Source organism: Mustela putorius, unplaced genomic scaffold (genome assembly GCF_011764305.1).
Source record: "Mustela putorius furo isolate JIRA1106 unplaced genomic scaffold, ASM1176430v1.1 tig00000585_pilon_pilon_pilon, whole genome shotgun sequence".
Taxonomy (NCBI): Eukaryota; Metazoa; Chordata; class Mammalia; order Carnivora; family Mustelidae; genus Mustela; species Mustela putorius.
The window spans coordinates 1,175,065-1,202,440 of NW_025421424.1; the positions used below are offsets into that span (position 1 = coordinate 1,175,065).

At 41.8% G+C, this 27,376-nt stretch overlaps 1 protein-coding gene across 8 annotated transcripts in view; it reads right to left on the reverse strand.

Moving 5' to 3' along the window:
- Positions 1 to 27,376, reverse strand: part of BCL9 (BCL9 transcription coactivator) — a 95,926-nt gene that overhangs the window by 57,461 nt on the left and 11,089 nt on the right. For 2 of the 8 annotated variants that reach the window (XM_004779613.3, XM_045081820.1), the window contains exon 1: positions 26,222 to 26,444. The exons of 3 other annotated variants lie outside the window; for them this stretch is intronic. The gene's annotated coding sequence lies outside the window, so the exon portion shown is untranslated. Of the gene's footprint in view, positions 1 to 15,876; positions 18,231 to 26,221; positions 26,446 to 27,376 lie in introns of those variants that run through there. 3 more of the 8 variants (XM_004779618.3, XM_004779619.3, XM_004779614.3) reach the window with 3 other exon arrangements.

Sequence of the window (27,376 nt, forward strand, 5' to 3'; positions counted from 1 at the left end):
ATTTCTAGGAGGGGGATCCTTAGCACCTGACACAGTGGTAGGTACTCAGGAAACAACTGGATAAGTAAATGAATGATGAAAATGGTGAGGAAGGACAGTTGAAGAAGAAAGCCACGGGGTAGGTGCGGCACCTGGCTGGCCAAATCAGTAGAGCATGACACTCTTCATCTTGGGTTTGTGAGTTCAAGCCCCACGAGGGGTGTAGAGATTACTTAAAAGTAAATAAAGAGGGGTGTCTGCGTGGCTCCCAAGCCACCCAGCTCAAGCGTCTACCTTCGGCTCAGGTCATGATCCTGGGGTCCTGGGATGGAGCTCCCTATTGGGCTTCCAATTTAGTGGAGAGTCTGCCTCTCCCTCTGCCTCCTGCTCCCCCTGCTTGTGCTCTCTGTCAAATGGATAAATAAAATCTTTTTGGAAGGAAGGAAGGAAGAAAGGAAGGAAAAAAAAATTAAAAATAAAAAAAGCAAGCCATGGGGAAAATGTAAATACACACTCCACAATACAAATAAAGAGATGCCTCTTCTCTTGGACTGCCCTCTGCTCTGGGCTTAGACAGAAGGAGGCCTTTCTCCAAAGATGAGCTCAAGTCTAATTATTTCATTTATCATGTCTTTTAGGAAGATCTGTGGGAAAGAGGGGAGAAGGTAAGAGATGATTGCTAACAACTTGCCTGACTTTGCCCTCCTTTTTCATCTGATCGCTTTCTATATTTGAAAAAGAAGTACAATCCTCCCCCTCAGATAGCTAGGGGTTTAAGAAATAGCAAACTATTAGTATTTGTTCTGTTTGGATCCATGTGAAATGACTAAGAAACTTGTTTGGTTTTGTTTGTTTTTTCCCCAACAATCTTTCTGGTTCAGCAATGCCCAAGTATGAAATTTCATGAGAGAAGGGATTTAAGCATTGTTAGAAGATATCTTGTGGCTCCTCATGAGTCCAAAACTTTGCAATGCCTCAACACCCAACATTCTGTGTGGTGTGGGTCAATGGGCATTTAGTACAACGAATTTTCTCTGTCAGGTTTTAAAGCCTCTCAAAGCTGTGGAGTTACATCTCTTACGAGATCGTTCTACCACGGTTTGGCCCTAAAACCCTTCAATCCTGTGACAGAGCCTAAATGGGGAAAAGCAACACGACTAGAACTTTCTTGGGACGAGAGGGCAGCTTGGACATCTAAAAGGACAAGGCATTGGGAGTGTTGGCACATCTGATGCTTCACATGCAGGGGCTCCCATTCTTAAGGGGATGCCGCTTGCTTTGTCACAGAGCATGTAAGGGGTTGGCTAGCATTTGTGTGTGCAAGTGAGGTGCTGAGCAGTTTGCTTGCAATTTGCAAGTGCAATTATTAGAGCTGAAACGTAACACAATTTGAAATAGATTGCCAGTAGCAGAGTGGAAAGGCAGTCAGACCTGCTGGGTCACTAGCAATGCCACCTTCAACGTAGATAAAGAAATGTCTGCATTAGGAGGAAGGAGAGATTGGCTCCTGAGATCGGGTTGGGGGTGGGGGTCCGAAGACAGATTTAGGCTCCATTATGCAGGAACACTACTTGCTTTCACTTCTTATGGTCTCATTATTTCCACCCATATTTTCCTCAGAGTTAGGCTTTATTCCCCACCAAGGGTCGGTTACACTCCAAGTTTGATGCTTTAAGAAAATATTGATTTTTGTACCATTAATTGTTGAGCATATCTGGTTTTTTAAAATGAAGTATTTTCCCTTTGCTTTTGCTTGACTGGAAAGTAAATGAATGGGTTCCATTTTGTTTTTTCCCTTCTAGATTTCCCTCAGGCATATACCAAGTATGTGTGAAATGTCAACTCAGTTAGAATATTTTGAAAATAAGCTATCTATGACTGTGAAAAGCAGGCTAGAGTAGACTTCTCTTCCTAAACTTACTGATGATAATGCTTAATTCACATACATATATGGAAGGACAAAGCAACCACATAGTGCAAAATTGCAAAATTTCTGGCACACTTCCTACTTCAAATGTACCCTGTTGTCTCTAGAAATGCTTGAGACCAACCATTTGGTCTGCAAACAAATCTTGAAACCAAGATCCTTTGTCTTGATGATAAATTTTAAAAATATGTGCTTCCCTCCCCAGACCTTTACAAACTGTTGATACACTGGGCCTTTGATTGTAGGCTCTCACTGAAGATTAATTAAAGGGATAAGATTGAAAAAAAAAAAAAAACACAAAAACTGTTGTTTGGGGTTCCAGCAACTTGGGAATTGCAAGTGTTGTTTTGGTTGTCCAGGAAAGGGCTGGCAGTGGGTGAGGGGGTGGGGATGGAAATGGGCGGAGCTGGAGGGACAGAATTAAACATCTGTTGGTCACCTACTATGCACCAAGGGCTATTTGGCATTTAACATCCATACTGCACAAAACCCTGGGGTATAACAATCTCCATTCTAAATTCCCTAGCAGTTTACTTAAAGATCAATATTTCATGATTTAAATAAGTGCAAAGATGAAGTGAAGCCAACTCACGGAAAGTGAGCTGGCCTGGGGAATTTATTCAAATTATGAATCATGGAATGCTCTGGTTCTCAAAGCAGCCATTTTCTAGGACACTTGGAACTTAGAGGCAGCATGGAAGGGCATGTTCTCCAGCTTTCAGCACACCCTCCCTAAGATGGGGGGCTCACCAAGCAGTCCTTGGCCAGGCAGGAGAAAGATGCCAAATGACAACAGCAAGCTACTTGTAAATTCTCTCTCAGTCGTATTTTCTTCTGAGATGGATGGTATTAGCAGACTTGCAAAAGGGGTATCAGCCTACTCTATTACTCATGTGTCCACAGTTTCCCTGCGAAAAGAGCAGTGGAAATCCACTGAAGAGTTGTATGGGCTCAAGCAAGTGATCTCAGCTCTTTGGGCTTAAACGTTCTCATGTGTAAAATTAGGAAGTTGGAACTGATGATGGCAAACATTCTTACGATTCTTGATATTCTAGCATATAGGCATTGGCAAGTGCATTAGGTTTTAATTTTCTCATCTGAAGAATGACTAGCTTGGTGTTATCATGGCTACAGAGCAAGAGGAAGCATGGAAAAGTGGAACTCGGGAAAATCAGGAATGGTGCCATGGAACAGAACTTCCAGCAAAGATGGAAACATTCTCTATTTGCACTGTCCAATATGGTGGCCATTAGCTACATGTAACTACTGAGTACTTGAAATGAGGCCAGTGTGATTGAAAAACAGAATTTTATTTTATTCTATTTTTATTTATTTAGTTTAAAGACTTTATTTACTTATTTAGAGAGAGTCAGAGAGCTCAAGAGAACACAAGCAGGGAGAGGGGCAGGGGCAAAAAGAGAAGCAGACCTGGGATCATGACCCAGGTGCCCTTGAAGAACTGAATTTTAAATTTTAAATTTTAATTTCATTTAATTTTAATTAATTTGAACGTGAATGACTGCACGAAGATATTAACTACCATATTGGATAGGACAGATATTGACTTCATTTTAAGCTAAAACTTTAAGTATAAAGATAAAAGATTAAGGGAGTACTTTGGGAATTGTTTCAATTGAAGAACTATAAACAGAGCACTATTATTGTTTTAGACCCTCTCAAAAAAAGGGTGAACTCAGGGGTGCCTGGGTGGCTCAGTTGGTTAGGCGTCTGCCTTCGGCTCAGGTCATAATCCCAGGGTCCTGGGATTGAGCCCCGAATCAGGATCCCTGCTCAGCGGGAAGCCTGCTTCTCCCTCTCCTACTCCTGGTAGGAGTACTCCTGGTGTACTCCTGTACTCCTGTACCAGGAGTAGGAGTACTCCTACTCCTGGTGTTCCTCTCTTGCTGTGTTTCTGTGTCAAATACATAAATAAAATCTTTAAAAAAAAAAAAAAGAAGAAGAAGAAGAAGGATAGACTCTCATTTTGTAATGATGGCAATGATAACAGTATCTTACAACTGTATACAACTTTATGTTCTCCAAAGTTCTTTCAGGCTATAATTTCATCCTCACAACAACTCTGTGATGTAAAAGACAAGTAGTATTATCTCGTTTTACAGATGAGGAAATTGAGACCCGGATGCTTGCCCAAGATCACAGGCTTAAAACAAAAATGAAGTAGAAATCTGAAACAATCACTTCAGACTACATTTCCTCCAGTTCCTTTCTCAGACAGTTCAACTTCCAATCCTTCCTCTTGCCTAACTTCACCACAGAAGTGGAAACAAATGATATAAACAGGATAAGAATAAGAATGTTGAGGAAAAGCAAGGGACTCGATCTTCTACCAACTAGATAATCCATCCCTGAAAGAATCAAGAGTTAGTTGTGTCTCTTATAAACAAAAGAAAGGAGTGCAAAATGAACTCCTCCTATGTGCCAGGCATTTTATAGATGATAGTTGACAGAACAATTCTAGGAGGAGCCTTCTCAGCAGCATTTTATTACTGAGAAAGTTCCCCACAAGATCACACACCTATTGAATAGTATAACCAGGATCCTGTTCTGCAGCTTCCGGCTGTTTCCAAAAGCCACATTCATGTTCAAGAAAGAGAAAGATTCGCACCCCCTTCCCATGCTTCCAGAACAGTGTCTCCGCACATACCTCACCACAGAAGACACCGATCAGCTGTTAGGCATGCAGACTCTGGAGTCACTCAGACTCCATCTGAACCTCAGATCAGACATTGCTCATGGAATTTAATATTTCCGGGTCTCAGTTTCCTCAACACAAACTGGGAAATCTTTTTACTTGCTGTACAAGGTTTTGAGGTGGATTTAGTGAGACAGTTTCTGAAAATACTTAGTATAGTGCTTAGCACAAGTGCTTCATGAATAGTAGTTATTAATATTTTACAATATTATTAAGGGGCTGCAGCTTCTGTGAGCAATTCTGAGACAGGAATTTCAAAAACTATTTCAGATGAGGTGGCATTCTGGCTAAAGTCTACCGAGTAGACCATCTCTGGAGGACAAAACACACTCACTGGGACACTGTGGGTTAAGCTGAAGACTTTAAATTTGGGGTCGGTGACTGAGGCAGAAGCAGTGAAGAGATGCCTTTGCTCAAAATGGTCCAGGAGCTGACCTGTCCTGACTTATCTCCTGTAAGACAAATGTCACACATGGCCCTCTCTTGCCTTCTAACCCCACATACCCAAGTCCTTGCTGCCCATGTCTATCTGAGTGTGACAGCTGCATAAAAAGCCAACATTCCCCCCACCCAAAATGGATTCACATTCATCCATTCATTCCCTTGACAATGACTCATGAAGCCCCTCGTATGTGCCAGACATGGTTCTAACAGACCACAGCTCTGAACAAGTCATACTCTTAGAGCTTGCTTTTGGTAGGGGGGAAGACACACACACAAAAGAAACAAACAAATAAGATCATTTCAGATTATGGTAAGTGCTGTGAAGAATAAAAAGCAGGATGATGTGATAAAGAGTGGCTGTAGGCAAAGGGCATGGTAATTGATTGGGAAGGAAAGACCTCTCTGAGGAGATGACATTTAAGCTGAAACCTGACTGACAAGAGAGGGCCAGTCAGGTGAGGATCTGAGGGCAGTGTTGTGGGCAGAGGGTACAGTAAACGCAAAGGCCCTGAGGCAGAAACGAACGAGGTACCTCTGAGGGACTGCAAGGTGGCCAACAGGATTAACGTTGACGCCGAGGAGATTGCTAAGAGAGAAGGTTGGAGTCCATCAGGAGCCAGCTTATGTGGCGTTTACACTGGGCCATGGTAAGGAGGTTGGATTTTATTCTAAATGCAGTGGAAGGCCATTGGGATATTATTCAGCAGGGGAGCAATGAGATCTGATTTGCCTTTTAAAAAGATTACTCCTAATCCCACCATCCCTTTGCCCACACACGTCAGCGCAAACGCACACACCCAGATTCTCTTAGGAGCCTCGCCATTTGCCAGCTATCTGTCGTGTGTGAGTCTCTCCTTGCCCCACTTCAATCTGTTGCCAAACTGTCCCTAATATTTCTGAAGCTCAGCCTCTCTCTGCATTTCCACTGCCATCACCCCAGTTCCAGTCCTCAGCCCTTGGCACCAAAAATACCTCAGTAGGGCTCTCACTGGTCTTCCAGACTCTTCATCTCTCCCTTCTGCCACCCACCCCACGTACCACAGCAAATAAATCTTCCCCAACTAAAGACCTGCTTACATCACTTCTCTGACTGGGAACTTTCAATGGCTCCCCACTGCCCAGGAAACTAAATGGTAATTCTTGAAGTGTTCGAGATCTTCCAACATAGATTCTGAACTGTGCATATGCTTTGGCCAAACTGGTCTCCTTGCTTTTCTCGGAACATGCCTTACTTTTATTTACGCGGTTTCCTGGGTCTGAACGGATGTTTCCTCCAGTTGCATCTGTTGAGATCCTATACTGCTCTATCCCTGGAGTCGAATGATATCATCTCCATGACGCTTTCCCTGTTCCTTCTGACTAGATGGGAACCTCCCACAGGATTTTGTCTGAACCTTTTTAAAGTATGTATTATATTGTTCTTATATACAGCTCTCTACATACGTGTCTTACTCCTCTACTGAATGATTAGTTCCTCGAGCATGATGACTGAAGCTTTCTCATTTTTTATGCTTGTTAATCCCGAGCAGAGAGCATGGCATGTAGGAGGTGGTTAATAAATATTTGTTGAATGAATGAATGAACAAACAAGTCAATAGAAAAATAGACCTGAAATTCCTCTTTAGGCAGCATTGCTCTAGGAAATGATTTTAGAAAATTATGAATAATCATAAGAGAGAATAAGAAAAAGGGTCTAGCCCTTTCATCTTCACTATGGCATCTAAGGGCTCCTGGGAAACACAAATAAGCATGGAAATAGGTTTCCATTGTTTTACATGGAATGGATGTCAGAAAAAGCCACTTGGGAGTTGCTGAAAATTATGCACTGTGTTAACAGTGCCCTAGGACATAGATTCCATGTCTGGGGCTCCCCACTTCCCACAGTCCTTCAGTCCCTAAGGTAGGCTTATGGGAAATAATGTAGAACTATTTCCCTTAGCAATTAATTTTGAGTTGAGCCGTTCCTTTGCAGAAAAAAAGATAAAAGTTTCATCTAATTCCCTAATTCTTCACTGTAGTATTAGCATTCTAGAAAGACTGAATTAGTGTGTTGGGGTTTACCTCAATCAATTGTGTTGTGAGTTCATTTATCTTAAGTGACTCTACTTTGGAGGAAAGGTACTGAAGGAACTTCCTTACAGAGAAAAGGCCTCTATTTAAGTAGAAAATGGGTATATTTGCTGGTGAAGCAAGAAGGTAATATTTCTTCACTACTATCTTTTGTTTCATGCACTGAACTTGATTCTCTTTACAAAAGGAGATAACTGGATGTCCCTGATTTTTTTTTTTAAGATTTTATTTGAGAGAGAGAGAGTGCACGCACACAAGCAGGGGGAGAGGCAGAGGGAAAGAAGAGGGGAAAAGCAGACTCTCCGCTGAGCAGGGAGCCGGATGCTGAACTCGATCTCAGGCCCCTGGGATCACCACCTGAGCGGAACACAGACGCTTAACCAACTGAGTCACCCACAAGCCCATCCTTGTTGTTTTTTAAGTTATACATATTGTTAGTACATTGTTTCATTGCGAACCATCTGTTACTAATTATGGCTGAGAATCATGGAACTCTCATGAAGCAAGGGTACCTGTATTCCTTATTTCTTACTAGTTAACAAGACTCCTCCTGGAAGATTAAGGGATACACCAAAAATCTGAGAGAGAGACAAAAATGTGGCAGCTGATCCTTCCTCAGGTGGCTTACCTTACCCTGGGCTGCTGCCACTAGTGGATCCGGTCCATGCCAGCACACCTTCTGGCCTACCAACAAGCTGGATACCAGGTGTGGTTTCAGAAGCAAAAGTAGTTCCTTGTATCGTTTATGTTGCTTTTCTTTCCTTTTTAAACCTCATAGTAGTAATTTATTCTGAAATATGAAGCCCTTGTAGCATGTCCTAAGGAAGGGAGTGAAAAGCAAGGCTTTCTAACTCCTGGGTGTGTGTGACTTTATTACCAAGAGTTTAGGTAAACAGCTTTCTACCAGCATCTTAAAATCTGTTTTCTTTGCTCCTAGTTCCTCACCTTCAGAACTCAATTACTCAAATTGCCCGAAGGTCCAGGAAATTTTTTTCAAACATTGTTTTTACATCTATTCTAAGAGAGGTCCACAGGAAGGTGAGGGTGTAAATCTTATTTCTAGAGAGGAGTGAGGTATCCATGTTCGTGGCTGTGGTACTCCAGGAGGAGGAGGAAGAAAATGCACTTCTGTTATATTTGGCTCTTTGAGATCAGAAGTGCTCTCCCATAACTCAGGAAAATGAGGTAATATTTGCATCTCTGGATCCGAGCAAAGTAATTCACAATGGATACAGCCACGCAGAGCAGATAGGATGGGAAAACCTGTGTGCAAATCACAGTTCCACCCTTAGCAAACATGCAATCCCAGGCAAGCTACCTCCCCAGTGAGGGTCAGTTTACCCAGCTGTAAAAGAGGAGCCGTATTATCCATCCATGTTATGTGGGATGGCGTATGTGAAGCATCTGATATTCTTCTAGACAAGGTAGAGACATATGGGGGGGGGCAAGATGGAAAAATGTGGTGGATTGGTAACTCAACAACTAAAACATTACCCAAAGACTTCCCAAAGAGCTCTGTCCCTGTCCCTGTCCTACTCAATCTGTACATAGAAAACATTTTTTAATGGTTTTGTTTAGGGGCACCTGGGTGGCTCAGTGGGTTAAAGCCTCTGCCTTTGGCTCAGGTCATGATCCCAAGGTCCTGGGATCGAGCCCCGCATCAGTCTCTCTGCTCAGTAGGGAGCCTGCTTCCCTCTCTGCCTACTTGTGATCTCTGTCTGTCAAATAAATAAATAAAATCTTTTAAAAAAATGGCTTCATTTATGGATGTTACAAAATCAGGAGTCATGACCATTAAATGCAAACCAACAGAAAGCCAAAGTAAAAAAATCCTCAAAATGTCTATTCTAACAAAACTAACTTTCAAAGTGATCAAAGCAGAACAACTTAAGTCCAACATATAAATCACTGAAGTCCAGGTTGCCTACACAGCAGCATGTGTTTAAAAAAAAAATAAATAAATAAAAGGCAGAGGAGAGGAGAGCAAGGAAGGAGAAATCATGGAGCAAGGAGAGCTTACATTTCTCTGATGAGGTGCTGGAAAAATCAGATGTACTTGCAGGTTGTACCAAGAGAAGTATGGTACCTAAAGCAAGGGATGTAATCATTCTCTGTTCCTGTGAAGCAAAATGATCAGTTCTAATGCCTCTCTGTCAAAGGAACACAGAGAAACTGTAGAGTGACCAAAGAGAAAAATTTCCAGACTGTGTCCTAGAAAGAACTTGGAATGTTCAACTTGGAGAAAAGGCGACTTAGAGGGATCCTCATAGCTCTTTCAAATATGGGAAGGGCCATAAGGGGTTAAGACAGTGAGGTCAACTCTATATTTCCACAGACAGAACCAGGACTAGGGAATAGATGAAAGCAGCACTCACAACAGGTGCACTGAAAGAAGCTGCCTGAGTGATGGAGTGACCAAGTGATTTTCCTGCTGCTGATTCTCAGAGACCGTGTGGCTCCTTGGGGGAGTGTTATCATCAGAGGTTCAAGCACCCAATGTGAGACTGGCCAGAGGAACTCAAATTTTCCTTCTATCCTTAGAAATCCACGGCCATCATTGACCCCAGTGTCCCTCACAGTTTTCCCCCCGAAGAAACATCTTCAGGAGCTAGGTGAAAAGGTAAATGCTTTTAAAATACAGCATTTCTATTTTTATTAAAAAAAAAAAATCACAGGGTACCTGGGTAGCTCAGCTCAGCTCAGATGGTTGGGTGTCTGCCTTCTGCTCAGATTGGGATCTCCAGGTCCTGGAATTGAGCCTGAAGTTGCGGGGGAGGGGTGTCCCAGCTCAGCAGGGAGTCTGCTTCTCCCTCTCCCTCTTGCCTCTCCCCTGCTTGTGCTCTCTCTCTCTCTCAAAAAAATCTTTTTTAAAAAAGATTTATTATTTATTTGAGAGAGAGAGAGAGAGAGCGTGCATGAGCAGGAGAAGGGGCAAAGGGAGAAGCAGGCTTCCTGCCTAACAGGGAGCCCGATGTGGGACTCAATCCCAGGACCCTGCGATCATGACCTGAGTTGAATGAAGGTAGATGCTTAGCTGACTGAGCCACCCAGGTGCCCCCAAATAAATAAAATCTTTAAAAACTATTTTAAAAATCTGAGTTATGGGCAAGCACTGATTTCAATCCGCAGCACGAGACTATGAGAAGGGAACTGGATTTGGAGATGCTAATTTGGGCCAAATTCCAGCTCTGACACTTACTAGCTATTTGCCTTCAGGCAAATTACTTGACTTCTCTGAGTCTCACTTTCTTCATCTGGCAGTATTAATAATACTTACTTCAAGGGTTGTTAGGAGGATTAAATGAGATACCATATCACATTGATAAGATGGGTATTTTTTTACCCACATTTTAATAGCTCAGAAATCAAGATGCATTTTACCATTGGTAGTGAGCTATAGTTCAATTGGGAGTGTTATTTTTTCTTTCTTTCATAGCAGCACATGAAGTAATATGGGTTTTAACAAAAATCAAGGGCAACTTATATTCAAAGGAATATGATAACATATACTAAAAACTTAGAATAATGACTGGCACACAAGGAATGTTCAAGGCCTTGTTAATTCCCTTCTTCTTTTGCTAGACAACGGCTTCACAGCCTCTTGAGAAACAGGGAGGTCCTCAAGAATTAATAATTGGAACTGATCTACAGATTCTCACAATGGAAAATTAATGAGAAGGTTCACATGGCATCCTACGGAGCATTATTTCTTTTTCTTTTCTTCTTCTTTTTTTAATTTCTTTTCAGCATAACAGTATTCATTGTTTTTGCACCACACCCAGTGCTCCATGCAATCCATGCCCTCTCCAATACCCACCACCTGGTTCCCCCAACCTCCCACCCCCTGCCACTTCAAACCCTCAGGTTGTTTTTCAGAGTCCATAGTCTGGACTCTGGTTCACCTCCCCTTCCAATTTCCCTCAACTCCCTTCTCCTCTCCATCTCCCCTTGTCCTCCATGCTATTTGTTATGCTCCACAAATAAGTGAAACCATATGATAATGGACTCTTTCTGCTTGACTTATTTCACTCAGCATAATCTCTTCCAGTCCCGTCCATGTTGCCACAAAAGTTGGGTATTCAACCTTTCTGATGGAGGCATAATACTCCATATAGTGTATATGGACCACATCTTCCTTATCCATTCCTCTATTGAAGGGCATCTTGGTTCTTTCCAGTTTGGTGACCGTGGCCATTGCTGCTATAAACATTGGGGTACAGATGGCCCTTCTTTTCATGACATCTGTATCTTTGGGGTAAATACCCAGTAGTGCAACTGCAGGGTCATAGGGAAGCTCTATTTTTAATTTCTTTTAATTTCTTGAGGAATCTCCACACTGTTTTCCAAAGTGGCTGCATCAACTTGCATTCCCACCAAATAATGCTATGGAGCATTATTTCTATTTTACACACATACACATTCTCTCTATATAATTTATACAAATAGTTTATATATATATATATGTATGTATGTACACACACATATATATACACACATATCTTCTAAGATATATACAAATATGTTATATTATATATTAGAAATATATATTATATATGTTGTATATGATATCATATATATAATATATACATTCTTTATCATCCCATTTCCTGTGGTCATGTAAACTTTCCATAATTTTCCAACGTTGCTTACTGAGTCTATTTTGGTCCCAACATTTATTGAGCACAAGACTAAATGTTTTGCCTACTTTCTCTCAGGAAAAAGTACATCTTTGTCATCACCAGCAGTCTACCACCATCTTCCAAACCAATCACCTACCGCAGAATGTCTTTGTCAACTTTAATAGCCTTCAGATCTGCCTTCTTTCCTCTTGTGGTGCTCAATTCAAGATGCTTTACATTGTCACAAGAAACATATTAAAAAAAAAAAAAACAAACATGCTCCAATATGTCAGTAAGGGAAATTTTTTCATGACCTGGCTGGCCCTGCACCTGACCACCAGAGAGACTTTTTGTAGTCAGATACTGTGGTGATTTTAAGTGTGGATTTTTCTCCACTAAAGACCTATCTTGTCTTTTTTAAAATGTTATCAAGCATCCCTGTCTCAATGTTATTTTGTGTTATTGAGTTACCCAGGTTAATTATCTATTACACAAAATCCAATTCTTTAGAGCTGCCTTATGTTTAACTATTTAATGGTACACATAATCTTACCTTATATTAATATTAGAAATTCACTTGCTAGCTCTTCTCTCTCTCTCCCTAAACTAACTTCTGGACGGTTGATTGCTGCTTAGTACTCCCAGCAGCAGGTGTTCAGGGGCAAAGTTAAGTTTTATTTTTATGGGTATGGCTAGTTGGCCAATTAGTTGACATTTATTGAGGGCTCACTATATACCCATCACTGTGCTAGTTTCTGGGACTACCTGGAAAGATAAATGCTAGACCTTCAAGGCATTCGTCTTCTAGGCCAAACATGAAACAGAAGCCACACTGAGCAGAAGCTCTCTTAAGTGACTGACACAATGGATTATTCTATGGCCTCCATTCTCTCTGTAAATGTAAAGACATAAGGCCCATGATGCAGGGTGACCATAGCTAGTGGGAGGCTCCTCGAGGACGCCTGCAATCTGCTATTCCCACAGCCAAGTTGTCTGCTCACTGGAAGTCAGCATGTTTGTTCCCAGAACTCATTGATTGTTCCCCAAAACAATAATCATTGTTATTACACAATTTAATTAAGCTTACTTGAAGTAAGGAATGTGAATAAAGAAGAGAGAAGTTGTGTCGACAAGATCTAAGGAGAACATTTGGGGAAGGCACATCAAGGTGTGTTACTAAGAACACCTGCTGTCTATACATGTGTGGGAGAGCCGCCTGTAAAACACCACTAAAAATCTGGAAAAATCCGATTGCCTCACAGAATGTCTTTAAGATCTTGCTCCGCTTTAAAGAAACCAAGACAAAATGATTGCGAAAGCCTTGGAGGTGTGGCTTATATGAGAAATAAGACGCAGAGCTCTAATGGGAAGCTTGAAACTCAAATGGCAAGTGAGGCCTTGGGCTTACCTCAAAAACTTGAGATATGTTTTAAGTTGAAATAAAAGTTTAAGGAACGATTCCATCATTTTGTATGATCCCTGCCTTAACTAACTTGTTCAACTGAATCATGAACTATTAATTGCATAGGGTATAAGGATTTCTACTTTAACATAAAGAATGTTAAAAGCTGTAATACAGGGTACTAAGGCAGGCAAGATGACTTCTTCTAGGGGAAGAGAGGGCTTATGATGGGCTCCATGGCGGAGATGAGTCCTGAATTGTGTGCCAAAGGGTAGAGTAGGAGTCTCTAGGAAATCAAGGAAAGACCAGTCGCTCCTCAGGGAAGGGATCAGTATAGTCATAGATGTCAGTTTTCTAGACTTTATCAGTCCATCCAGAGGCATGAAAATGCAGGTCTGACTCTATTTAACCACGTGTTCTTAAGCAAGTTGTCTGTGCCTCAGTGTTCTCTTCTAGAAGATGAAGACAACTGCAGTCTATACCTCAAAGGGCTGTTGTGAAAATTATGGAAGGTGGCCTTTAAATGATCATGCATTAATAAAAACACGGCAAAACTATCTTTAGGCTTTCTAGGAGCAAGGGAGTAGGATGGTCTGAGGATGGTCTTGGAGATGAAGAAAATGTGGCTTGCCTCTTTTAAAATCTCCTGCCATGGACAAAAGCCATAGAAAGTTCAAGAAAAGGGAAGGTGTGATGTAAGCTCCCAGGTGCCAGGAGCCATGCCCGCCCTTGAGACCAGCAAGCCAAATGGGAAAGCAGTTACTCTTAACAACAGCACTCAATATCAAACATCATAGCTCACCTACCAAACCCAATGAGCCCATTTGGTTTTGTCAACAAACCCATAAAATAAATATTACTACTATCTCCATCTTACACATGAGGGGACTGGGTCTCATAGACATCAAACATATCACTCAAGGTTGGACAGAGAATAGGGACTAGAACCTGGTCACCTAAATCCAAATTCTCTGAGCTTCCCAACACCCCTGGCTGCCTTTCTCATGGGTCATTTGGTTCACAAATCCTGAGCTTCAATGTCTTGTATTTGTTCATTTGTTAAAACTTTTCATAGGACAGGATGCTGCCACTAATAGCTAAAATGAGGGCTGGAGATTATCAGGGATTTCAATTATCCTGCCTATCTCTGACCTCCATTACCAAGGATAATCTGAAGCTAGCTTTAGCAATTTTCAGAAACTTTCATTAATTTTAAATAAATTTATACAATGTCATTTTCCCCCTTTATCCAAATTAAAATGTCCTTGTCTTTTCAGTTTCTCATTATAGGCAAATCCCTTGCATGTCTTGGAGACAGTCTGTTGTTTTTCTCTAGATCCTTTGTATTTCTGCTTTGTTTTCTTTGAAATGAAAGGACCCACTGCCGAATTCTGATTCTAAGGTGAAGTCATAACATCAATGTATATCATTAAAATGTTTTATTGTAATTACAGAAATAGTCAATGCCAAATTATGTGCACTATATTATTTTCTGCATCATTCTTTATCCCATTCTCAAAGTTAATACAGCCTATTATATCTCATTCATTCTTCTGGCTGCCTCTGCACAGCAAGCAGATGTCTCCATTGAGCAATCCACAATGAATCCGAGATCTTTTTCCTGAGCACTTACAAGTAGAGTAATTCAGAGCCCATCAGTGAGTATGAGCTGTTTCAATTGTTCCTTCCAGTGTACATTAGCTTGCACTTGTCTACATAAAATTTCAAAGAATCATAGATATTACAGATGGAAAAGACCAGTTAGTTTATCAGGCCTACCCACTCTGCCAGCAAAAGCAAGCATGAGGGTAATTCTATCAGTTCATGCTCTTTTAATGATGCTTATTAATAATAATTACAATTACTGTTTATACTACATGGTTTCTTTCATCCTAAAATCAACTAAAAGTGTGTTTTTTTTAAAGCAACCTTTCTTTTCTTAAATAGAATGAGCGCTCAGACATCAATGTTACCATAAGCAAAGCCAGTCCAACGAAACCCAGAATTCAATTCAGTTCAGTTCAGTGAACATCTCTGAGTACCAACCACTTGTAGGGCAGAGGCCACGCTGGGGGTTTAGAGGGATCCACAGGTGAATGAAACCAAAAGCTCTGCCCTGTTGTTTACCACCTATGAAGGGATTTGTGATAGTGAACATTCATGCTATTACAATCATGCCAAGAAAAGAACCAGATAATACAGCCGCTATGGGGATGGAGAGAGTCATCAGGCTCTAGGAATTAAGAAAGGCTTTGTGAGGAAAGTGACACTTGAGCCAGACCTTGAAGGGAGGTTGAGCACAAGGTCCATCAAAACAGTTTGGAAAAAAGGGGGACATAAGCAAAGAACAAAACCAAAACAAGGGATCTTGGCTAGGTTTCTACCACACGCCGCAAAGATGAGTATGTGCGTTCTCATTCAAGTGGACAAAATCTGCAGATGTCTACAGGCCTCTTGAAACAGGATGAGGCTGTGGAAACTCAATTTAATTAACAACTTAAATAACAATCAGAACACACAGATTACCAATCATGAATATACTTAGGAAGACAAGGCAGAATGTTTTAAATTAGGGACGGTCTCAAAACAAACAATTCTTTTTTTCAGAAGACCTGGTATTGTCTGTAAGAAAAACTGGGAACTCCCAACCATGGACTAAAATCTCCAATCCAGATCTTAAATGGATAAATGACCCACTTGCCAGTACTTTAGTTCTACTTACTTCACGCCACACCATACGGCCAAAAGCTGATGCTTGTGTACCATTGGGCCACTTGAGGGACTTGTAGGTTCTTGTTGGGTTGCTAGGCAATTATAGATCCTAGAACCTAGGATCTAGAATGCATAGAAAACGGGATTCCATTTTCTGGCTCCTTCAATAAAGACACACGTAAGTGCAGACCGGGAAATGCGAATATATACTTACGATTAATAAGAGTAGGTATTTCTCTACTTTTGGTCAAAGAACCTAATCTTTGGAAACACTCTTAACTGTCTATCTATTACCACAATAATTAGCTACTTCATACCCCTCTTAATAAAACCACTGGTCTGAAGAAGAAGGAAACTACAGAAGGATTCTTGTTCTTCTGTATTTGTCCCCTCGAAGACCATTGCAAATGTTATCTCCTGTATGCTTTCCCCAGGTCCTTTTACCGCCAGTCCCTTCACCAGCAAATTGACTGTTCTCTTTCTTGACTACCCCACTTCTTTGCTTCATTGCTATACGCTTTATTAGTTGTGTGAGAATCTCTTTCCACCAGAATGAAAGCACCTTAAAGATAGGAATTCAACCTTGCATTCCCACAATGCCAAGTTCCTTTTTCACTGGCTGACAAAAGTAGACATTCAACACATGCACGTTAAATCATTTCATCAGGTCTGAGAGACCCATTTTGACATATTTCAATTACTAAAATATTTTGTTTTGTACCTTTTCCAAAATTTGCCCTTGTCTGTCTGATCATAAGCCTGTGTGTGCCAACCACTACCTGTCATTCAGTTAGTGCCTGCCTCTGATAGGTGAACTGCAAAAACACTGTCCTACACAAGGTCTGAATCTTGATTCAGTCATATGCACATTCATCCACCACGTGACTGGAAAACTTTGGAGTCAACTGGACCTAAGTTCACACAGACACACAAGTTCTGATTGTTCCTTACTAGTTGTATGGCTCTGGGCAAGTTAAACTCTCTGGACCTCAGTTTCCTCAACTATGAGATGAAAACATAAATAGCACCTAGCTTCGCTTGAATAAGACAACACTCAGTGTTTAGGACATAGCAAATACTCAATTAAGTACTAACACTGTAGCCTTGTTCGTAAAGTAGACATAGTAATACAAGTCCTTGTGGGATTCTTACATGAAATAAATGATATAAGAAACAAAGTCTTACCCCACACATTGTTCAATCAATGTTTCCTTCCTCACTGTGTGCTAGGATAATTGCTACAATTAACTGAGCACCTATTACATCCTAGGTGATGTGTACCAGTCACTTTAAATATATTGTGCCATCTAATTTAATTCTTATAATAAGCCATTGAAATAATAATCATTATCCCTATTTTAAAAGTGAGTAAACTGAGTTTCAGAGAGAATAAATAACCAGCCCAAGGGCATATCACTAGTTCATGACAGATTGCTCCAACTGCTAAAGTAAGAGGGGTCAAGAACAGAATAGGAAGCAGAAAAAGAAAATACAGGCAGGAAGACTAGGCAGAGACTCCCTAAGAAGTTTAGTATTCCTATTTATACCCATTCTGGTCTTCAGTTTTGGGATTATGCTTGCTTTTTAAACCAGCCTCTGGGACCTGAGAAAATATATTGTCACGTTCACTATTCACACATTCCTGCTTTTTCATAAATGCATGAAATGATGTCACTCATCTAAGAACTAAATCTAACACTTTTCCCTCTCCTAATTTTTTTCCTGGTTATAAATTTGCTATTTGTTCCCACAGTCTTCTTATCTCTGTTGTACTAACTGTCAACCCTAAAACATTGTACTTTTTAATAACGTGGTTATCCTGAATTTCTTATATTTCCATAATGGACTTACATTAGATATGTCAAATACATTTGTCACCAAATACATGAAAGGGAAGACGGCTCTTCCATAGTTCCTACTAAAAGGCACCCCAGTTTTATACCAAGTAGCAACTTCCTGCCCCACAGCCTCCAGGCTAGAGATGCACATCTGCCCCTTGGGCAAGACTAGTTAGGGACCTAGAAGAAGGGCAATGAAAAGATGAGTGGGGTTACTGGATTCTTTCTTGGATATCTGAATTAGAAAAATCTGAGAGAATGAAGGAATTATCAGGGAAAATTACAAATGAAAGAAGACATGAAGAAGAAGCAAAGGGAGGAGGGTGGAGAGGGTAGGTTCTGGACACGGTAGGCTTGGCAAGTCAAAGGAGTGACACCAGGTATGAGCAAAAGCTACGAGATGGATAGAGGTTACCCAGAGTAGAGCTAGAAGACCAAACCAGCATGCAGCAATAGGAACTCAATAGGAACTCAAGGTGAGAGAACACACAGTGAGAGAATGAGTTTGAGATAGGCAAAGAGGTTGCTCCTAGAGCTACCTCAGGACCTGAAAGACTTACAGCTCTAATTTCAGGTTCCATCTGTGAGCATCCTCACAGTGAATGCTGCTTTCCTCGAAGAAACCACAACAAGTCAGTTCTTTGCAACCAGAAGGCCTTTTCTGGAGGGTTCAGCATTTAAAACCTTTTTTATGAAATGAAGATTAAATTGCATTGTCCCCTTTGTATCAGATGGGTCGCAGCTGCAGATTCCTGGAAGACAGGCATCACCTTCCTACCTTGCGATTGTCCTGACTTCCTCAAAGGTCTCTCTATTTTCCCTGTTTCTGAGATGGAAGAAACTTCTCCTATTCAGCCACTACCTAAATAACAACTCAAACTTCACCACTCATTTATCACCCATGATCCTCAAACATAAAGAATAAACTCTCAGAAATGGGAACCACAAGGCCCAAGAAGGAGAAACATGGCTTACAAGTTTTAGGGGAGAAAAGTCAAGCATAAGTAAAGGAGAGACTCAGAGATATTCAAAATACTTTGTTATGAATGTAGAATTTACTCTTTGCAAAGGAGGAGAAGGGTGAATATCTTAATATGAAAAATTTCCTTTTTTACCGTGGAACATGTGGTTGTATAATTTAAGATTTTTACCTGTCTTTCTTTTTTTGTATTTAGTTAAATTTCTTAATAAGCTACATTTCAATGTGAACTGTTTACTCTCTGGACAGCAGTTATTGACCAGCTGCTGTGCCTCACCCTGTGCTGGGCAGTGGGGGTACAAAAACTAAAGACAGTCCCAAACCTTGAAGAAGCTACAGTCCAGAGCAGGAGGTGGCCTATAGGCAGCACCGTGTGGTAAGGGACACATAAGCAACAGAGATAGGGTCTAAGAAGATTCCCAGAAGAAATGTCCAGCTTAATTTAAGTCTTGAAGGAACAGTAGGAGCTGGCTTGGAAAAGATGTCCAGGCAAAGGTAGAAACCTGGCCATTAGCACAGATTCTAAAACCCTGCATTCTTTTGACTATGGTTGACTTAGGGGCACCTGGGTGGCTCAGTTGGTTAAGTGTCTGCCTTTGGCTCAGGTCCTGAGATCGAGCCCTGCATCGGGCTCTCTGCTCAGCCGGGAGCCTGCTTCTCCCTCTCCTTCTGCCTGCTGCTCTGCCCCCTTGTGATCTCTCTCTTTCTCTGTGTGTCAAATAAAGAAATAAAAATAAAATCTTTATTAAAAAAAAAAAAAAAGACTGTGGGGGCACCTGGATGGCTCAGTGGGTTAAAGCCTCTGCCTTTGGCTCAGGTCATGATCCTGGGCTTCTGGGATCAAACCCCAAATCGGCTCCCTGCACAGAGGGGAGCCTTCTTCCTCCTCTCTCTCTGCCTGCCTCTGCCTACTTGTGATCTCTGTCAAATAAATTTTTTAAAAATTAAAAAAAAAAAAGACTATTGTTGACTTAAACACCCTGGTATATCCTGGACTTCTATACAATAAACTATCAGTCCAAGCATCTTTAGAAAAGAGAAGTATGCCTTTGACCCACATTCAAAAATTTCCTTACTCACACACCTTGAGTAAAATTTTTTTCCTCAACCAGACACTAACTACACAAGGCACAGGGATAACAGAAAATCCAATGTATCTAGTATTAGACAAAATGAAGGACCGCAAATTTCCCAAGTTTCTCTTCGAGCAAAAATGATGGCTTGGCTTCTTTCAACTGCCATTACTGTTAATTTTTAGTTTGTGTCTTTATTTTTCAAGGAAAAGAATGATTATGATTTTCATGGAAATTACTAAAGCTCTCCAAAGCTTTTAATTAGAGTCATTTTGAATCTTTAAGTGAATAACATAAAAATACTTTTTTAAAAGTTTTCTCACTTTAATTTTAATTCTAGTATAGTTAGCACACAACATAAAAATATTTTTGATAACTACTTAGACCATTAAAAGTTAGATTAGCAACAATGATATATAAAATATGCTTTTCTTTTCCTGTACGTTTGGTACTCATCAATAACCACATTTCACATATTTCTGTAGAGTATGTTCTTATGTTCAAAAAAAGCTTGCTGGTATATCATTTCACAAACCCGTTCATGTTTTCCCAACTATAAAGTCAATAACATATTGCTCTTAAGTAGTTACTTCTTGGGATTTTATGAAGTTAAGCAAGCTACCCAATGATAGGAATTTTAAGGAACTGAGAATAAAGGAATAGTATAAATTTAAAAAAAATTGTTATATATGGTCTTCCAAATTCCTTCCTCCAGTTATAAAGTAATCATATCTTACATATTTTTTTTTTCCAGACAGAAATAAGACCAATTCAAAGAGAGTCAGTGGTTTACTAATCCTCAAAGTAGCCTTGAACTAGTCTCCCTTGCTACAAGCAAGAGGATATTTGTAAAACATGGTAGAAGATCTTATTCTGGATTCTGAAAATTACATTAAGAGCTAGCACGTGAAATTTTTAAATTATATCTTTCCAAAGATTTAACCAATTTCAAGTGAATAGTGCTTGGAATTACTCATATGAAACATGATTAATAAAAACATCCTTCACTGCCCAACCTGTCTGTCTCACTCTTGGCCATGTCTCAGAAGCCGTTTATCACTCACATCCTGAAGGTATATAATATTTATATATAGCACACATCATATCAGCAAGTCTTCAGCAATATCCTTCAGGAGTTGCATATCATAAAGATCGTCAGTAGCCCTATCATCCCCCAAAGCACGGTGTTTAACACATAGCATGTATTATCCACACTACGGTCACTTCATCTGGTCCCTTGCACCCTCAAAACAATATGTAAGCACAGCACAAAAAGGAAGAGCACAATTTCTATGAGAAAGCAGTAAGAGCAGTGAAGCTAAGAGATGTAAGCAGGGCCCATCCATTTTCAATTCATACTTATTATACAGGAAGATATGCATTCAAAACAGCCTATTCTTTTGAAAATCGTTCTTTAGTGTCCTCGCACATGTGCCTACATGCTGACTGGCCAATTCTCTTCAAATCCATAAATTAAAACCCCACTTTTGCCTATTGTGCTTTTCACTTCAAAATGTCAACATAGTTGGGATATATAGGAATGAATCCCATTATACCCACAAAACTCACAACATTTCCCCCTTGGGAGCCACGGGTCTAGAACTGGGCTTTGTAAAATGTGACCAAGAGACCAGATCCACAGAATTTTCTATTTGCAGAATTAGAGAAATACGGAATAACAGGAAGGAAACAGAAGTGATGTAGCCCAGCCCCATTCTTAAAAGGAGTCTGGAGGAGCAGAGTGGGGAGTCTTAGGTCATAGAATGGCAAAACCAAATCCAGAAACTGGTCCAATGCACTTGTAAAAAACATGTAATGATTCAGTTAGAATGGGGGACTCTTCTTTTTTGAGCAACAATCTAAATCTTAAGTCTTTAAAGGAGTACATTTGGCTGGGATATCAATGGTGACTGCCTCACCTCTTTGCTTTTCTTCTCTTGTAGAGATTTGGCCTAACCAGGAGATTTAATCAGCAAGCCATCCTGTCCCTTATTTTCCTGTGAGTCCTTGGGTGAGTCACATAACCTTACTTAAATATAACAGAAGGATAACGGTATTACTTAATTCACAGGGCTATTATAAGAGAGGACTGAGCAGATATTTTAAAGTGCATTAAAATGTCAAGGTTTAAAAGAAATGGAGAAAATTTCCATTTTACATCTTATATTTGTGTCTCTTGGGAAACACACACACACACACACACACACACACACAATTCCCTTCACCTGAGCTACAGGCAAAAGCAATATTTGTAACCAAGAAGTGTGGGGGAATGTCCCGGTTGTTGTGTTGGTTTTAAACCTCCGGCAGGACTAGGGGCTCTCACACTTTTATATACACGCAGAACCCACACATGCACCTTTTAAAATGTGATCAATCTCCATTTTTACTCCCCTAGAGTTAAGAATGGCCTGATCACTGCTGTCTAGCTCCCCAGTTCTGTTAAATTTCTTCCTCAACCAGATCCTTGTTTTCACCACATCTCAGCTCCCCACTTGGCTCACTCCTCTCTTCAGATTACTCAGATTGCCTCCCCCAGAGGCAGCGCCCCAGTGAGTAACACATTGGGGGGCGGGCAGAAGTGATCAAATACTTGCAAATGAAGTCATACAGCTCACAGGAGAAGGCAGGGGCCACAGGTGCCAAATGCAGATGATAGCTGCAAGCTCTGGGTAGGGCTGTGGCTACAATGTAGCTACCATGTAGGCCTGTACTTCACTGTGAAACAACGGCGGGGGCACAGAAATGACTCTCATTTTGCTCATCACACGACCTCTGTAGGTTCCCAAAGTACAGGCACCAAACCTATGATTTCTGTGTGGGTGGGCATGCCTGCCTTCCTTTTAAACTACTAAATTAGTCTAGGGGGAAAAAAAAATAGATTGACACCACTGAAGACAACATTCCTCTAAGTACTAGAGAAACACACAATGTAGAAAATGGTGATACAAGCGAGACCCCAAGTCGGCCTGCACGGAAACGACTGGCATTGTCACCATTCCTTCTCTCCACCCAAGACCAAAATGGAATTGGGCATGCTCCTACTCTGGGAGATTCAACCAGTGAGATTTTAACAACCCAACCGAAATGGGACTATGGTAAGATGAAGAGGCTGTAAATTTTTTTCACCTTTAAAGATATATGCCCTTGTTAGGAGGAATGGGAAAAGCCATTTCATTACACTATTGTCTTTGGAATTTCTTTTTGTTTTGTTTTTTTTTAATATTTTATTTATTTATTTGACAGAGATCACAAGTAGGCAGAGAGGCAGGCAGAGAGAGAGGGATGGGGAAGCAGGCTCCCTGCTGAGCAGAGAGCCAGACGTGGGGCTCGATCCCAGGACCCTGGGATCATGACCTGATCTGAAGGCAGAGGCTTTAACCCACTGAACCACCCAGGTGCCCCTGTCTTTGGAATTTCAAGATGACAGTGATAACAGTGGAGTTTCCTGCAGGTAAGTGTTTCATATGAACTGGGGAAACTAAGGAGTAAGTGAAATGAGACAAGAGCCTCACTAACCACAGGTCTTTTGCAATGCCCATCAGAGTTTCATGGTGCGCAGAGACTAGAGCTAACGTGAATCCCGCCGAGATGACTCTCACGAGGAGTGTGGCATTATTTACTAATACAAGTGTAAAGAGTTAATAGATACTACTCAGGTCTCTGTTGCATTGTGTGAAGAAGTTGGGGGGGTGCTTTTTACTGTCTTTGGAAACAACAGGCCCACTATATGCTGTACTAGTAGGAATGCCTCCAGTGGAATGAGAATTGGCTGGGGCAAGACCTCAGGCAAGAAAAAAGGACAGCTAGCTTATGTCTAGTTACAAATTTAGGACAGTTACTTATATAACTCTATGTTCTGCCCTATTAGAGTATCTGCATGCTGTTCAGTATAAGTTATCATTATCATAATTACTAATTTAACCCTGTGGTTAATGTTGATTACACCACAAAGATTACATGCTCCCTGAGAGCAAGGGTGCGTCTACTTTATTCTTTCCTATGTCCTCAGCACCCAGCAAGGTGCCCGGTACATAGTTAATGCCCCTAGAGTATTACTTGAATCAACAAGTGAGCACATGAATGAATTCACGCGAACTCACACCGTGACACGCAGTCGCCATGTTTGCTCCATGTGCCCTGAGCAGGACTAAATGCATTGCTATCGTCCAGCACAGCAAAGAGATTCCAAAAGCTGCCTGTCTTTCTGGCAGACCCAAGTGCTGGGCTGTATAAGATCGAGTATGGAGGCCATGTGAGGGTGCTGACTTGACAGCCTTCTGGGCATTCTGAACCCCAGGGTAGGGTCCAGATGCTACCTGGCTGCACTGAGCCCCCCTCAGGTCACTGCTGATCTTCCCAGGGCTTCGGTGTCCTCATTTAAAACTTGATGAATAACCTTTTTTGTCCCTTGTAGTTCTGAAATTCTAACATTTTAGGAAGATATCCAGAACCTGAAATATTGCCAAAGACAAACCATGGTAAGATCTTCTGCCTACAAAGTGGGGGATAAATTAAGTTTTAAAATACAAAGTTCAGTTCTATTCCAACAAAACATTTTATTTGTGTGTGGAGGGTGCTTCTTGCCAGATCCAGGCCAGTTAATATCTTTCCTCCATCCTTTCTCACACCCCAAAGTCGGGTTCTCCAGGCTTCCAAGGGAAGAAAATATTCTCAACCAGGGCCGGCCCTTTGCTTCAATCTCTATCACAGGGAGTCAGTCTGATAAACACTTGCAGTTAGAATGGAAGGAGGCATAGCCTCCTAGACTTTTGCAGATTTTTTTGGAAAACTAGAAAGAGTCACAGAAAACCTCAAATTAGGTAAGAGAGTGAAATTCCCCCAGAGAATTCAGAGAGAGCCACAACTGAGATCCTTGAAGCAATTGCTGTGTAAGAAGAGAAGAAAGGAAATCCATGGCTCAAGAAAATAAGCAGACATTTTTTTTTCCTTAAAAAAAAATTTAAAGATGAGTATTAGGCACTGATTTCTGCCTTCTATTCCCATCTCTCAAGATGACACTTAAAAAAGCAAAAGGTTTTATCCACAAAACCACCAGTGAGTAAACAACCTTCACATTCTTACCCTCACACACACACAGTAAGATATTTACTCTCTGATAAACAGCAATTGTAAATAAATCTCATTTAATCTCTAAAAGCCACAATAAAAATCTTTAACCTCCAAGGTAGAGTTTACAGATGTGTCTGGAAGGCCTGCCAGCACCAGGAAACACAAGGTCTTGAATAAACTACTATAACAGGAGGCACATTTTCTCTCTCGAGCATCTTACACTGACCTTCTTTTAAACAAAATATGTACAAGGGAGGAGGAAAGGGGAAACCCAACCCCTCCCACCCCATTCTCTGTACAAATCAGCCAATAAATCTAACGAAAAGACACAAGAGAAAAGGACAGAAGCCAACAGGTGGAAAAAGGCTTTTTGTTTCCTTAGAAATGCTCAGACACTTGATCTGTGTTCCCCGGTTTTGTCTTGTTTTGTTTTGTTTTGTTTTTTGTCTCAGGGTGTCTTTAATGATGGTTTGATGATGATGATGATGACCAAGAATAATGATAACACTTCTACTTGGTGATTCCACGGTAAATCTAGCTTGAAGATTTCTCCATGCCTTTCAGACATAAAGCTCTGTTCTGTTTTACCAAATCCCAGGCAGATATGCAGCATCCCCAGGATTCAGCTATCTGGATTGTATAGATGGGGGAAACTGAGGCACCCCCCACTCCCGCCCCCTCCCAATCCCCCTCACACAACTCCTTTACAGTAACTACCACCAGAGAAATCCCTGAGACTGGAAAAGTTTCTGGATTGTCTTGCCGCAGAGTTCTCTTGCTCTCCCATCTCGCCTGCCTTGCTGCTCTGCCTCGGGAGTCTGGGCTCCAGTGATAAGGTTTGGGGTACCTCCCCTTCAGAGGCGCGCCAGGGCAGTGTGGGGGAAGTCCACACACACACACACACACTCACACACACACACACACTCACACACACAAAGCTCGATGCAATCTCTGCGGGCACTCGGCAGAGCCCCAGCCAGCCCTCACTCAGCTTGAGAACCACAGCTCCAAGCTTGCAAGGCCTCCCTGGGCTTCAGTCTGGGGCCGCTCTGAACGAGGGCTCTGCCCTCCTCTCCCCCTCTTTCAGGCTTCTCTCTCTTCCTCTCTCTCATTTTTTTCCCCCTCGCACCTCCACCCTCACACCCTCCTCCCACCCCTCTCCAGCCACCCCTTTTCCCCCACCAACCCAGAGGCACAGATCGTGTTACTGGGGTTCCCTAGAAAGAGGGGCCATCCCCAGCCCTGCGCGCCTTGCAAGACTTCCAGGGGCAAGGCGAGAGCTCCAATGGCAGGACCCCAGCGCTCCTCCTGAGCAGCGCAGGAATGAGACCCCCACTTCCAGGCACGGGCGAACGAGCCTGCCACAGAAGAAGGAATTGTTAGGGCTCTTACCTTTTTTATGAGGAGAAATTCTGGAGAATCATTTCAGAAACTGAGGGGGGAAAGTGAATGAAGACAAAAAAGACCCTTTTCCTGCAATCCCTGGCCTCCTGGTATCAAGACACTAGGACAACATCAAAGCAACTTAGGGGGAACACTTTAGGGGCCTATTGTCTGCTCTGGTCTGATCTGTTTTTCTTCTGACTCCCCCTCTTGCTGCGGTGACACTTGGTACGGCCCAGGCATTCATGCCAAGTAGCTTTCACACATGGAAGCTTGTCTCAAGCAATTGCTGACAAGCCACAAACAAGACATTCTCCCTCCCTTCTCGGTGCCCCCTCCCACTCCTCCCCCTCCACCTTTTCCTCCTCCCCCCTTGTCTCCCCTCCTCCTTTCTTCTGAATGCAAACTAAAACTCTCCAGTGACAGGCAGGCTCGCAGGCTTGGCCTAGCTGCGCACGCAGACACACACACACACACACACACACACACACACACTAACACACACACACACACACACACACACACACTCTGTCTCTCTCTCTCTCTCTCTCTCTCACTCTCCTCTCTCTCTCTCTCCCTCTCACGCAAGCAGCTCAGCCAGTTGCTGCACTGGTGGAGTTAAGAGACAGGAAAAAGCCTAGGCTGAGTTGGGGGCAGGGAGAGAAAGAGAGAGGGAGCCGGAGAGCGGGAGAGCCTCCTGTGCCCTGGTAAAAATGGCAGAAGAGAGGTGAGCCCTTTGGAAAAACAGCAGTGGCCACACACGTGTGCACACAGACACACACTGGGAGGCAGCCTGAGCTCCAGCAAGAGTGAAATAAACCACCACAAACCAAACAGCAAGGTCCCATCAGCTTGAGGTTGGGGGAGTGGGGAGATAAGAGAGTAGGTAGACCCAGATCCGGGGCTTCTGTTGAATGTTGAGGTGCCTTTCTTTTCTATAGTAGAGAAAAACTGGTTCCCGAAGGATCCGGTCTTTCTTCCCTGCATAATTGAGCAAAGACCTGAGCTACTAGTTAAAATAAAACCATGAAATGTGTAAATGTGCGAGTAAACTTGAACTGTGGGTTCAACTTGTACCCAGGATATTTTTAAAGTGGATTTTTTTTTTCCAGAAACCCTAGAGAGCAGTAGCAAGGAGAGTAGTAACAAGTAGTGTAAACTCTG